This window comes from Heterocephalus glaber, unplaced genomic scaffold (assembly GCF_053883595.1).
Source record: "Heterocephalus glaber isolate CG9 unplaced genomic scaffold, H.glaber_assembly_v1.0 deba00001673, whole genome shotgun sequence".
Classification (NCBI taxonomy): Eukaryota; Metazoa; Chordata; class Mammalia; order Rodentia; family Bathyergidae; genus Heterocephalus; species Heterocephalus glaber.
The window spans coordinates 10,849,101-10,864,614 of NW_028258410.1; the positions used below are offsets into that span (position 1 = coordinate 10,849,101).

The 15,514-nt window shown below is 45.8% G+C and overlaps 1 protein-coding gene across 3 annotated transcripts in view; it reads right to left on the reverse strand.

The window, feature by feature from the left end:
- Positions 1-15,514, reverse strand: part of Phactr3 (phosphatase and actin regulator 3) — a 214,529-nt gene that overhangs the window by 129,054 nt on the left and 69,961 nt on the right. The window lies entirely within an intron of this gene.

Sequence of the window (15,514 nt, forward strand, 5' to 3'; positions counted from 1 at the left end):
ATAGGAATGCTCATGTACTGCAGTCAAATGTGTCCATGTAAGTAACAGTAACTTGGGGGTAGATGGGAGCACTACCATACCTCGTATGGGTGAGCAAGTCTTTCACTGATTCTCAGAAACTCTGAGTCCGCTCCTGTGAGGACCCCCACTTTAGAGAGGAGGCAAGTGGGGCACACAGAAGCTAAGTTAGCCACTCAAAATCACTCAGGTGGCAATGATGGGCACACAGTCCCCCAAATCTTTGAACAAAGCCAAACCCAAACAGTGTGTAACCATTCAAGATCCAAAATGACACCTTCATGTTACAAATGAGAAAACTGAGGCTTAGAAATATTAACCAGATCAATAAAAACCATTACTCTTCTTTTACTATCTATTCTGTGCTAGGCAGTGTTCTAAAAGCTTTATGTTCATTTTCTCATTTAATGCTCATACTATAAACCAAATCCCTTCGCTTGACTTCACAAGGGGAAGATGCAGAGTTGGAGGTTAGTAAGCTGTCAAAGGTTATAAAGGACAGAGCTGAGATTCTAACCAAGACTCCGTGATTTCAATTCTAACCACACAACTGCAAGGGGAGGCACAGCCCCAAAAATACATAACAGCTCTGGGTCTGCATGCTGACTCTGCCCTTAGAGAGGCTCAGTTTCCTCATCTGCAGCAGGAGAATAAAACAGCACTTTCCTCAAAGGGCTACTGAAGACTACAGGTTAATTCAAGGAGAATGTAGAGAACAGGGTGAAGCATGTTGTCCGAAAACATCAGCTGCTGACATTACCCGCAGCAGCATCCACTGCCCTCCACCTTCCTCCTCCTCTGAGGTCACCCATGCCCTGACCACAAAGCCTCAGGCAAAGCACAGCCCAAACCCTCACTGGGCAATTGGCCAGATGCTATTTATAGGTTGATGCTAAGTCAGAGAGAGCATAAACAAGGACACCTCCGGAGCTGAGCGTTGGGCGACCTTCGGGATTGTCGCCAATTCTATTTATTGCCATTCCAGCCCAGTAGCACCACTGGGCCAGTGCTTGTGAGGCTTCTGTTCCTTGGACTGAATGTTGCACTTGCTCATCTCCGTGCCCAGGGTGTGAGTAAGATTCTCCCACAGGACTGCTGGTGCCTATCTCTAAAAAAACTGACTTCCGATGCTGGTCACTGAAATCAAGAAATGGTGTTGGCTATGGTGGGGCCTGTCTCAGAATGCTAACAGGAAATGGAGGTACAGACTGAATCCCTCAGCTCCATCCTATACTCAAGGAGCGGCTTTGACTCAAAGGGCCACAGAGAACTCACAGAACATGCATAAGCACTTGTCTTAAGGATGAAGGGGTTAAAAGCCAGCGGCTCTTAGTGGGGAGATGGAAATAGGGGGTAGAGGTGTGGGATTCCCTGGTTTATCATTACCCCAAAATCACAGTATTACTTTGACAAAATCGTGCATTATCTGGAAAATGAGAGTTGGAAGACTGCTGAAGCATCTTTCAAGTATTAAAATTCAATAATTCTCATGTGCCTAAAATCCCACAAAAGTTACCAGAGATTTAAAAGATACACAGTTAATAAGATAGGATTTATGTGAAAAGCAAGAAGTAGGAAAAGACTGAAAATAAAATAAGAAATGATGGGCACAGACTTCTCTATTATTAAAACACACAGTACAATGATAATAATTAAAACAATGTGGCTGTTCTCCAAGAATACAGATTTCAATGAGTCAAAATGAAGATCTTAAAAATAACCCAAAATGGTCGTACCACCACCCCAGAGCACTGAGGAGGTGAGTCGAATGGCCGCCAGCACACTCCCTCCTCCCGTCTGTGCCGAGCCATTGCCTGGATCCACACCAAAGAGTTGCAGGGGTCATAAAGGACATTGTTCTGAGCTTAAGAAGATAGAGTAGAAGTGAACAATAGAAAGAGGGCCTCTCTGAGATTCCTTGATGAAAATTGAAGCCCACTGGAAAGGTGAAGAAAATCTCTTCAATAAAGGCACACCAGACCACCTTAGTTGGGGTAGCAGCAGTGTAGACCAGAGCAGAATGGCTGCAAACAGATCCAGCCAGGGCTCTGCCCCAACCCCAGAGGCTGGGGCACACCGGCTCAAGCCAAGGTCCTGCCTGGAAAAGAGCTGCACAGGCACACAAACAACAGCCAAAGGTTCACCCCAATACCATTAGTAAGTGTGTGAGACCCTAGCCAGGAGCTTGTTCACACAACAGGTACTGGGATGCACAGCCCCCAGCCAAAGGCCCTCCCAAACAACAGCTACATAGGGGCCCTAGCCAGAGGCATGCCCAGATACCATCCCAAGTGTGCACAGGCCCCATCCAGACACCCACCCAGACAACAGGTCAGCTCAGGGATCCAGAAGGCCACCACTCTGAACCCAGGAATTGGTATACTGGTGAGCAGCAGAGAAAAGGCCTCTTGGTGGCTTGCTGAGAATTGAAGACCACTGGGTGAGCAAAAAGTTGCCTCAACAAAGGCACAGCAGGCTGCATCTGTTGAAATGAGAACACATGTAAACAAGTTTCAAAACCAGACTTCCAGATCACCTAAGGCAACCCCAAAGGGAAACGAGATGGAACGATCTGATACTCAACCACCTGGACTCCCTGAACTGGCAACAAAAGAGGATCTGGAAAAAATGAAATCAGACATAATATCTTAGATAATAGCAGAGATTGTGCCCATAGTGCAAGACATGATTAGTAAATCTAGAGTAGACACAGATAAAAAATAGAGGAGCTGAGGAGCATGATGGAATCCCAACATAGGAAACAAATGGAATCCAATAAACAGATGCAAACAGATCTCCAGGAGATTAAAAACTCCACTGAAAGTTTACAGAGCAAAATGAGCCAATGTCAGGACAGAATTTCAGATATAGAAGATAAGATTGCAATTAGTGACCAGGAAAAGAAAAATTTCTTTAACATAGTACAGGACCATGAGAAATCAATCCAGCAGCTGCTAGACAACGCAAAGAAGAATAACATAAGACTGATCGGAGTCAATGAAGAAACAAGAGAGCGTGCAGACAACATAAAAAACTGTTCACAGAAGTGATGGCAGAAAACTTCCCAAGCAGAGGAAAAGAACTTGACATACAGATATGGGAGACATATAGGACTCCAACCACCCATGATAAAAAAAAAAAAAAAATCTCCCTAAAGGAAAACAGCCTCCAACCCAGATTGATGTACCCTGCAAAACTATCTTTCAAAATTGATGGAGAAATAAGATACTTTCATACCAAAGAGCACCTTAGGAACTTCACCAATACCAAACTAGCACTCCAAAAAATTTTAGACATTATCCTAGGAAAAGACGAGGATCAAAATCCCAGGAAGCCCAGCAGAATGAATCCACTGGGCACGACAAGAAATTCAATGCACAGGGAGAGAATCCAACAAAAAGAAAAAGTCATGACAATGATAAGTCAATATGTATCAGTTATAACCATCAATGTTAATGGTCTCAATTCACCAATGAAAAGAAATAGACTGGCAGAGTGGGTCAAGAAGCAAGATTCAACAATATGCTGCATACAAGAAACACTTAATTTAAAAAGAAACACATAGACTGAAAGTTAAAGGGTGGAAAACAATACTCCATGTGACAGGAACCTGAAAAAAAGCAGGAGTACTTATCCTCTTTGAAGATCAAGTGGATTTCAAAATCTGAAACATTTCTAGTCCCAAGAATTTCAGATAAGGGACAGTCAATCTGTATGTACAAATCCATTGTGAACATGTGTTTTCATTTCTCTTAAGTTAAAACTTAAGAACGGAACTGTTGGTTCTCAACAGTAATACAAGAAATTTCTATATTGTTTTCCAAAATGGTTTTATCATTTTATATTCACATTAGCAATATTAGAGAGTTCTAATTAGTTCACACCTAAGCTGACATTTGTTGTTTTAGAACCTTTAACTTAAATCTCCCTAATGAGTGTATAATATGATCTTGTTATTGTAGTATTTTTCTGATTCTAGTGTTGCACACCTTTCCTTGTGCTGTGCTGGCTATTATCTTTTTGTGTCTACTTTTTAATTGGGTTGCCTATTAATGAGCTGTAAGAGTTCTTTATATATTCTGGTCATAGGTTATATGTATTATAAATATGTTCTGGTTAAGGACTACTTTTCATTTTCTTAACGATGTCTTTCAAAGTTCTAAATTTTGATGGAATCTCATTTATTGATTTTTTTCTTTTATACATCATGTTTTTTGTATGCTAGGACATTCTGGCCTACCCTGAATTCATGAACATTTTTCCTTATAATTTCTTCTTAAAGTTTTATAGTTTTAGTCTTTCGTATTTAGGTTCATAGATCCTTTCAAGTTATTTTTATGTATGGAAATAAGGGGTTGAGGTTAATTTTTTACATATGGATACCAGGTATTCTAGTACCATTTGTTGAAAACATTATCTTTTCCTCTGCTCTTGAGTTGAGTTTATGTTCTATAAAATGTTAATGTTAAATAATCTTTCGAAAATCAGTGGACCATATATGTGTGGTTCTATTTCTAGATTCTCTGTTTTATTCCATCGATCTATATGTCTTTCCTTCCACCAACACTGCCTTGATTACTGTAGCTTTAGAGGAAGTCTTAAAATTAGGTACTAAATGTCTTCCAACACTGTTATTGTTTTTTCTTTTTACTTTTCCAGGTCCTTTCTACTCCTACATAAATTTTAAATTTCAATATCCAATTCTTCATTTATAGCAAGTATACATAGACCTGAATTTTTACAAATACTTTTGTTTTCTAATCCTGCTAAATTCAAATACAAGTTCTAGGGGCTCCTAGAGATTTCTTAGTATTTGCTCTGTAGATGATCATTTCATCTACATATAAGATTTTACTTCTACCTTCCCAATCCTATGCTATTTGTTTATTTTTATTGCCAGACTCTTTTGGTTTGGGCCTATGTTTCAAAGTTGAATGGACAGATGAAGAGTAGGCATATCTGCCCTTGTTCCCCACCTTAGGAAGAAAGTATTGTATCTTTTCCATTCATATAAGGTGTTTTTGCTGGAAGTATGGAGTACCTGGCTTATCTGTTGAGAAGGTTCTGTTCTACTTCTAGTCTCCTGATAGCTTTTACCATGAACAGCTGTAGAATTTAGTCAAATACTTTTTCTGCAACTACTGATAGGATCATATGGCTTTTTCCTTTCCTCTGTTAAAATGATGACTTATGGGGGTGGATCTTCCAATGCTGAACCAACACTGCCATCCCTATAATAAAACCACTTACTACATACTGCCAGATCTGACTTCTAATAGTTTGCTTTGTTAAACAAATTTTTATCTATGTTCAAACTTTTTCTTCTATTATCTTTATCCAGTTTTAGTATTAGCACAATGTTGATTTCCTAAAACGAGAGAAGCGTTCCTTCTTTTTACTGCTTTAAATGTTTGATATAATTTTTCAGTTAAAATACATATGAGCCTGTTGTTGACATATAGGTAGGTTTTCAAGCTAGGAATATACTTTTGTTAATAGGTGCTATTCAAATTTTATATTTCTTCTAGAGTTAGTTTCATTAATTTGTCTTTGAAGGTACTTCATAGAAGTTGTCAAATTTATTTCAAAAGAGATTCTTGTAATATGCTTTCTATATCCTTTTAAATTCTGTAAAATCTGTGGTAATGTCCTCTAAATCTTGATATTGTAATTTTTAAAAATGTATAATTGATATTGTGTAATAGGATGTAAAGGTCTAAAGGAGCAGAGTAAGTGGGAGGGTTAGGGGAAAGGAAAGAAGGGAAAAGAAACAATGTGAGAAAAGGAAAAAAATGGAAACAAAGTCTTTGTAAATAGGGAAGGGTGGAGGGGGTGAAGGGAGGGCAGGGGAAGGAGAAAAAAATAAGAACCAAGAGACTCATGTAATGGTACAAGATCCCAATGATGAATGTAACTGTATTGTATACCTAAAATGTACCAATAAACTTAATGGAAAAAAAAGTACACCCAAAACATATGGACATTTAATATAGCTATAAAAGGGACAATAAAAATCAGAGGAAATCATGTTATTCAATAAGTGGAGTTAGGACAGTTGGTGGCAGTCTGGAATAAAAGGGGGCCAGATCTGCCCCTCACATTTTATATTGAAATAAATTCCAGACTGAACAAAGCTTTAAATATAAAAGGTGAAGACATAAAAAGAGTAAAAGGAGACATTTTAAAAATACTCTTGAAGTGGGGAAGTCCCAACTATGACATGAAACCTAGATGCCATAAAAGAAGAAAAACTTGATAAATTTACCTACATAAAAACAAATATGACTGCATGACAAAAATCACTCTGAGCAAAGTCCACACACTCGCACCAAACCAAGCAACAATTATTGCAACTCATATCCCAGAGAAAGGGCCAGCCTGCTAGTACACGGGTCTGCGGGAATAAAGGGAAACAGACTTGCAGCAAAATGGGGCAGAGTGAAAACCCACCTGCTGACAATCTGAGAACCGACCAAGGCGGAGAGGAAAGGTCTCCCCAGAACACGTCGGGGGCTGGAGGGAGCCGTGACAGTCTCAGCCCCAGCCAGTTTTGCCACCTCCTGAGCAAAGCCTCCGAGAGGCCCTTCCCAGGGCCCCATTTCTGCAGTGAGCCGAAGCTGGCCTTCACCTCCTTTACCCCTTCTAGAATCACCCAGCGGGGCTCTGCTCTCCTGCCTGCACCCCGCCACACGCGGGCGTCTCTGGCAGCATGACACAGCAGCTGATTAGCTAAACGTCCTTTATGGGCATCAGCACCCGACCCCCTTCCAGCACACAGGTGGCAGGGAGCTAGAGGCGGTTCCCTCTCCTGGAACCCCAAAACGGAAGCTGCGCCCCTCCATGACGCTCGGTGACCCAGGACGTGACCCACGGGAGCTCAGACCAGGAGCCCTTTCTCTGTAGGCCCGTGGTCACACAGCACCCAGGCACTGTCCAGGGGCAGTGCAGGAGGGCCCCACTGGCCTGGAGAGGAGTTTGGTGTTTTATTTTTGTTTTGAGGGTTTAGTTTATTTTGTTTGTTGGTTGGTTTTGTTTTTTTAATACCTGGGGGGACTACCGAGAAATTTTAAGCAAGATGGGAATGTGGGGGTGGGGGAGCTACTGCCATAAATGAGATCTGAGGTTTAAAAGAATCACTCCAATTACCCAGCAGAAGCCCAATTAGCAGGGCCCAACAGAGGAAGTGGGGAGGGTCAGGATACAGCTGCGTTCTGCCAGGGGCATGGGCGGGTCTGGTGCTTGGCATCAGGGCTGGGGCAATGAGAAGCAGATGTGTTTGAGGCTTCAGCCAGGGGAGGGTTTGCAAGGGTGGGACAAAGAAGAGAAGGGCAGATTCGGTTTCTTCTCAGATGTCCGGCCAGGCAGAGCATGGTACCACCTCCTCCAGCAAGAGGATGAGGGGTTGCAGCTCTGGGTCTCTGCCTGGGCTTCAGTTTCCCTTCATGTCAAATGAAGAGTTGGGCCCTTGTGGGGGTTTCAGATCTGTTTCAGCTGCTGAGTCTGGAATCCAACTCATTGGCACAGCACCTGAACATCTGAACAAATCCAACGGGAGAGAAAAGGGGTCCAGCCCTCAGCCCTGATGGCTCCGCATGCTCCTCACATCCAAGCAAGTCCCTGGGTAACCCCTTGAAAACCCTAAAAGCCCTCATCAGAGCAGGCTCAACAAAGTCCCAGGCCCTGCTGCTCTGTCCCCCTCTATGATCTGGCAAACTGCCTCCCCCTGTCGGGTGGTTCCCCTCACCTGGGCTCAGATGGATCCTCCAGTCCCACCCACTGGTCTACCTCAGCCTTCTGGCTGTTCTAAGCCTCTGGGAGCTGCTCTGTGCCCCGCTGAGGAGCCAGCCCCTCTGAACAGTTCCCCCCAGGTGAGTTTGTGCTGCCTGCATGCTGTCCTTACTCCTGCCCTTACAGACCCCATGACAAGCCCACACAAAACAGAGAAGTTGGCTCCTGAGACATGCATTTAAAAATACCCATGAGATGGCGTGCGTATATATAGAGAGAATGAAGCCAGGCACCTCAGCCCACACAGGATGCAAATATGTGCCTTGGAGAAGTCTATGTTGTATCTTAAATAGAGGCCTGAGATATGAGCACCACCAAATAATAGAAATTAGGGTTCGGAACAACCATGACATCACCCAGCCCCAGCCTTGGGGAACAAAGCTTTCTCCCTGCAGTGCTTGCTTGGCTCTTTGTCCTGATCAGGTTAGAGTGTCCACAATAACAGAGCTGCCCTCATCTTGCAGTTTGAGGAAACAGTTTTATCATTATTTATGTATTCAGCATTTATTCATTACCCTCACTATATTCCAGCAAACAGGGTAAGGTAGCTTCTATCTGCTACCATTGTTTATAATACACATGGAAGGTAAATGCAAAAGTAAAATCGAGAGAAGGCTACAGAGAAAACAAATAACAGGAAAAAAATTCACAGACTCCAAGTCTTAAATATAGAATATATGCAAACTATAAGACTCTGTGTGGGATTGCAGTTTTGATTTCAAATTGGATACTGGGCTTCCTAGCAACCCCAGTAAAAAGAGAAACACCATCATTTTTCATATCCTCAGGATCCTACAAGGAAAGCCAACGATGCTTTTCTGGCACTAAGAACAGCGTCTTTCTGTGGGTTTTCATATAGCACATGTTTGGCATGAGGGGAACAGTGTCCTGAATTCTGTCTTACAAGAGACAAAAGGGAGCACCTAGCATAGCCCCAAACCTCAGTTCCTCCATTCCCACTCCCGTGCCCTGCCTTCCTCCAAGTTTCTCTGCAAATTTTTCCAGAACACTTCCTGTGCCACTTCCATGTACACTCAGCTGCATAATCACTGATACTTTAAGGCAACTTACTTTGGGCACCTAAATAAATTTACTTATTAAAGAAACTTCACATCTTGACTCTAATTGGAAAATCAGCATCCATATCCAGAAATCTTAAACAGCCACAAAATAAATGCAATGGACACAAGTCAATGTAATTAATACTTTCTGGTAAGAAACTGTACCCTTCCAGGGCTCCAGGCCGGAAGCTGTTCTCTGCTTGTTAGAAAAGGGAAATCAGCCAGTGTTCAATGTCAAAGACACATCAGCCAGCAAAACAAAACAAATACTTTCTCCTTGACATGTACAACCAGAAGACTGAAAGAGAATGCATGGGGGAACAGCCATCTGACCCTGGGATTCCAGGAAGTTCAAAGCCCTGAGTTACATCTAATGGTGTTACTGACAGGAGTCCTTCTAACAGTGTCCATCTGGGAGGTATTTCTTGCTAAGGGCAACAAGGTAAGTATCTGCCCCAGTTACCTATCCATACCCTTCCTTCCTTAAGGGTGAGACATGACCATGTTTTTCTCCACATTAATTAAAGTATCAGGGTGCAACAGATTAGAAATCTTAAAATGGAGTATGCCACAGAAGGAGTGAGAAGCACTGGTCCAAAATCATGTCTGGAACCTCCTGGGGGCCACTGTCCATATTTAGAAATAGCAATCTTGCCACCAGCTTCAGTACAGCTGAAGAGCATTTCCAGGTCTGCTGCATTCATCTTATATTCACTCCCTGGCGAACACTTCCTATGTCCTAGCTTTACTTTTGTCAATGTACTAGTATTGTGTTGAGTTGTACTCTAGTCCATATTTTGATATCTATTACAAGACAACCACATCATCCTCATCAGCACCAATGTCACCAGCACTATTACCACCACTACAGTGATTGTCATCACTCTTATCCTTGCCATCACCATCACCGTGACCATCAGGACCATCCTCAGCATGATCATCACTACCATCGCCATCCACACCACTGTCACTGGCATCATCACCATCAGCACCATTACAGCAGCTCACTTTACACAGCAATTACCACAATACACGTACTGGCACTGTTTGAGAATTTTCAATGTAATTGACTCACTCAATCTTCCCTACAATCCTAAAGCAAGTTACTGCCATCTATTTTGATTTTTACCGATGAGGAGACTGCAGTGCTAAGGACTAAAATATAGCTGGTCAAGGTCACCCGGCTAATAAATACTAGCTCACGTTGGGACAGTCATGGCCAGACACCAGGTCCATCCTCTTGACCACTGTTCTCACTCCCTCTCAGTCTCATTGAATAAGGAAACAGACACCTTGCAGAGGGCACCTACCAACTGGTACGAGAAGATATTCCTGGTCTTGGTGTTGGTACCACGTAGATGTGAAGAAAAACACTCACCCAGGCAAAGCTAGGGGCAGAATGCAGCCCACGGCTCCCAGAGTCTGAGTGCCATGGCCTCTTCTGTCACCACTCAGTGCCTGTGCCTCTCTAGCTGGCCCATAGTCAGAGGGCCTTGGGGTGTCGGCAGTGGTGACACAGTGCAAGGAACAACAGGCAAGGTGGCCACTCTGGTGTCGGGGAAGTCCTGGCTGGGGGAAACACATATACCAGCAAACAAAGCATGGCAGATCATGACAGAGAATGTTGGGTGTGGAAGCCACTTTAAGTAGGGTCCCCCAGGAAGGTGACCTTTAGCTCCAGACCCAAAGTATAACGGGCTGACCAAGTGACAAGCCAGGGACAAGTGTTCTGAGAGAGGGAGTGGCAAGGGCAATGGGCCGAGGTGGGCAAGAGTCTGACAAGCTCAAGGGACAGAAGAAAAGCCCATGGGGGCTGGAGTGCTGCAGGCAGTAGGGAGAGAAGATATGAGGAGCACAGTGGCAGTCGGGGCTGTCTCAGCACTTGGATATCTTAGCTCCAGCATATCATTCCTATGCAATGGGATTTCGTCGTCGCCATTTTATAGAAGAGAAAGCAAAGGACAAAGTCATGGTGCATGTGAGCAGCGGCTCCAGGGCTCACATCCAGAGCGCTGGGGGTCCTGAGTCCATGCTGTGAGCACCAGGCTGGGCGGCCACTGCTCCTGGAAGGGAAGATGAAAGAGCGAGGGAGGCGGATCTTGGGGGCTACCACTGAGGGTTTGGGGTTTATGCCAAGGGCAATGGGAGCAAGGACAGGACAAGGTCTGAGAGGCACTGAGGGCCTCCCCAGCCACTGGGCAGAAAGCAGCCACTGGGCAGAAAGCAGCCACTGCAAAGCAAGGGCAGGATGGGCAGTCCTTTGAGAGGCCAGCACAGTTGCTGAGAGTCCACACGACAGTGGCTTGGCGCGGGTCACTATGAGCTGGGGCACAGAGGTCAACTGGGAGAGTGAAGCTTTCATAAAGCAGGGGCCTGGCAGCATGGTCAGGCTTTGAAAGGCTGGAAATTGGCACGGTTGGCAGAGGGACCACATGAGCAACGTGGTGGGCACTGAACGACACAGCCAAGCCACCCAGTCCATGACCTGGAGCTGCACAGTGGCCCTTCTGCAGCAGACGCTTCCATCTTCCTATCCTTTCACCCAGCACTTTCCGAGTGTCCCACACGTACCGCACAGTGCTGGGCACGGTGGTGCACCAGGGCAGCAGACCCTATTCTCAAGGGCCCCCAGTCCAGGGGAGGTGTGAGGGGCTTCCAGGCCCTGCAGGAGAGCTCCAGGAAGACAAAGCATCAGCGTACAGTAGGAAGGACCACGGAGATCCGAACCTCTTCCAATGTTGAGAGAAGCCCAACTCTGCACATTTCCCTTGACAGCCAACTCCTTCCCTCACCAGCAGCCAAGGACTGGACCCCAGATAACAGAGGGAGACCCGTCTCCAGACAAAACCTGCAGGCCACCTTTCTCATCCCCAGAGCACTCACAGAGAGGAGAGTCCACAAGGGCTCCTCAGGACAAAGGCCAGCACTCGGCTGGACATTCCAGAGCAGGGCCTGCTCACAACATACTCAGCTCTTGCTGCCTCATTCTGCAGTAGCAAAGGTCAGTTCTGGCTCACTAGGCCCTGACAAAAGTCTGCAACCTGAAAAGGAGACTAAAATAAACAAACAGACAAAAGAAACACCCTCAAAGAAAGAGATCACTGGGGAAGCAGATTACTTGCTTAGAAAATGATGAGCTCTGGTGAGAATTCTCAGAGAGGAAGCGTACTCGGCAGACATCAATGCCTCTCTGCCTTATCCTTCCCAGCTTGTCCCAGTGCCTGTGCTGTGGAAGCCATGGGACAAATCCCACATTCCCTTTCCAAGGGTGTTGTCCCCACACCTATTCTAGAATAAGCAAATTCTAGCTTACCGATGTCCTCCGAGAGACACAGGGTCCTAAAGTGAACCCAGCCTCTGGTAGTCAGCCTGGACTGCACCTCGGTTGGCTGACACAGCCTTCATTAACCAGCTGCTTCACTCAGCATCTCCTCAAGGGCCAGGCAGGGAGAAGAGTGTGGAGATGATTTAGGGAATTCTTGGGCCCAGAACAAAGTAATAGAAGTCAATCTCTCCAATTTCCTCTAATCTCCCAAGAACATCAGGAGGACGGTCTTCGTGTGGTGCTACCATGACTGTGACAGCCCTGATATCTGCCCAGGGCTATGTGGGCCTAAAAACAGAGGGTCCTCTGACTCAGAACTGTTGGAAGGAGATTATGTCGAGTTTGAGCCAAGTGCTTTTATATTCAGTTTTGCTTTACGGTTACCTCTTATCGAAGGCAAATGATACTGGATTTCCACTTAAAGCTGTAACATAAGACTTCTTTTTGAAGTGAATTTTTTAGGGCAAAAAAAGGACTTAGATTAAAATAAAATATTCAGCAAACTGGACTCCAAGTGGCAGGCGAATCAGTACTGTTGGGAAAAAGCACCGTAGCTTATTTTCAGTTATGCACTGCCATGGCCTCCCGAAGGGACTGCTTCAGCCCAGCCCTCTCTCCTAACTGCAGGTTAGTGCAGCCAATGGCCAGTGCGTCCTCTCCATGTGGATGTTTCACAGACATCTGAAACCTAACAGGGCCACAATTAAGCTTTGGTCTCCCCAGGCTTCTCCACCCACAGCCTCTGCACCTGGATCGCAGCAGTAACCTCTAATGTAATGGATTCAAACCCTCCAATGGCTCCAGTGCACTCCGAACAGAAGCCCCAGCCCTGGACGGGGTCCCCACCCCATGCCTCTGTCTCCTGCCCCTCCCAGAGACTGTGTGCAACTCCAGCCACCACGCGGTCCTTGCTGTTTCTGGAACCTGCCAGGCTCCCCCTTGGAGTCTTGGCTCTGGAGATCCCCTTTGCCCTAAAGCCTCCTCGCCCAGATGCCCACATGGCTCATTTCCTCACTGCCTTCAGGTCTTAGTGCAAATGTCACCTCCTTATTGACGCCTACCCCGACACTCCGTTTAACGCTCAATTGTCTCCCACCCACTCCACTGGTAGCTCTCCTCACCCTGTCCTACTTTCGTGTTCATTTCCACTGTGCTCATCACTAACACGCAAAGTGATGGGGACAGCTTATTGCCAGTCACCTCATTGGCCATCTTCCCCTGTAGAATGCAAGCCTGGGGGGCTGGAAAATCAGGTCACCTTTGCTCCCTACACACACACACACACACACACACACACACACACACACACGGCGCCAGAACAGCCTGCACACCCTCTAGGGGTGAGAACTCAGTTCCGACCCAAGTGTACCTGTGCAGGCTGTGCAGGGCCTGGGCTGTGAGCTTTGTAAGAGGGAGCTGAGTACTTAGAGCAGACCAACATGCCTCCCTGGGAGTGGTTCCCAGGAGCTTGACTGCCAGGGGCCTGACTGGCTCCAGAGGGTGCTGACCACAGTGTTAACAGCTCTGTAGATCTGTATTGTCTATCCTGTTGACGAGCCAGCCACACTGTCAGGGTAAATATTAGAGGCTCAGAACCTGGGATGGAGCCCTATGACATTCCTACAGAGCCCGGGATGGTTACTACTATGGTTATCAAAATATTCTACCAATTCTTCGAATGTAAGAAAAATAGGGGGAAACCAGTATAATGAACAACAATACATGTAAGACCTATATCTTGTGCTGGTTAACATCTAGGGGTGTGTGTGTGTGTGTGTGTGTGTGTGTGTGTGTACAATCTAGCAAACCAGGGAGAATCAGGGTGGTAAATTTTTCCTGTAGTAGGCCAGAGAGTGAACATTTTCAGCCTGTGAACCTATGGTTTCTGCCTCAACTCCTCAACTCTGTTAGAAAGCAGCCTTAGAAAATGCAGAAATGAATGAGGGAGATCCTGCTCCCGGTAACACTTTACTTACAGGCCAGGCCAAAGCCCCCAAACCTGGAAAAACTGATAACTTGCAAGGATTCAACTTCTTATGACCATGTATGAAAGGAGTTATGCATGTTCTCAGTCCAGATGTTTATTCTTTTGGCTTTTTTATCTTTTTTTTGGTACTAGGGATCGAACTCAGGTCCTTGTGCTTGCGCAGCAGGCGATGAAACCACTAAGCTAAATCCCTGGCTAAGGATTCAACTTCTGTCTGAGCAGATGCAGTAACTTCCCCAGACGGAATCCTCCCGGGACACAGCTCTGGAGGTGGCCAGGGGGTAGCAATAGGGAGGGAGACAAAGCGGGAGACAGCAAGAAGGAAAGAGGACAGAGGGAAGAGAGGAGAAGGGAGGGTAAAGGGAGAAGAAAAGCATGAAAGAAACAAGGAGAGTTGGAGCAGGGAGGAAGGAGGGAAGGGAGCAAGCACTCCCTGACCTGTGCGCGTGCACATGCGTGTGCCTGTGCGTGCACTTATATCCACAGATATGCCCGTGTACTCCCAGCCACTTGGCTGTGATCTTGGTTTATCCACTGTTATGCACACATAAACAAGGAAACCTGTCCTAACTCTAAGGTATGGAATCTAGAACCTCACACATGCTAGGCCAGTGCTCTACCACTGAGCCACACACCCTGCCCCTAAGGCCTATGATTGGGTTTAACACGCTCAGATGGTTTTTGAACAGACAGAAAAGTACTAAGCACAGTGTGGAGTCCAAAGCCCTAGACACTGGTGATCTTTCCTTCCAGGTTCTTCAGATGCTCACACACTCTTCACTCCTGTCCTGCGTCCTGTCAAGCACCCAGAGCCACTAGTTTCTGTCATGTACATAACCCTAGACACTTGGTCCTTCCTCTCCCAGAGTAACACTGTCACATCTAACACCGTCAGGAATTCCCTCAGTCATCCAGCACACAGTGCCTGTTTCGTTCACACTTCAATTTCTCTCCCAGTCAAGTTCATCTTCATCTGAAACTGGCTCTCTAGACTGAGGCATCGCCCACCCCGATGAAGTGTGAGGACTGTGCTACCAGGCACGGACCTAGACTAGTACTAGAACTAGTACTGAAGCACATTCCCTCCTTCCCCGCCCAGACCCCACTCTCGGACTCAGAGACCCACAAGTTAGCTGATTCAGACACAGGTTTTCCGAACTGAGGACCACTGCCCCCTGGCCTCCAGCCCCTCCAGGTGCTCACACTGACAGAAATCAACAGTAAGGGTGAAGTAAGAAGGACAGGCTTTGTTTTGCATCTTTTAAAGGCTAACTGATAACATCGTAACTCCCCCCCCAGTAACAGCAATGCAGTATGCTCAGGCAAGGACTATTT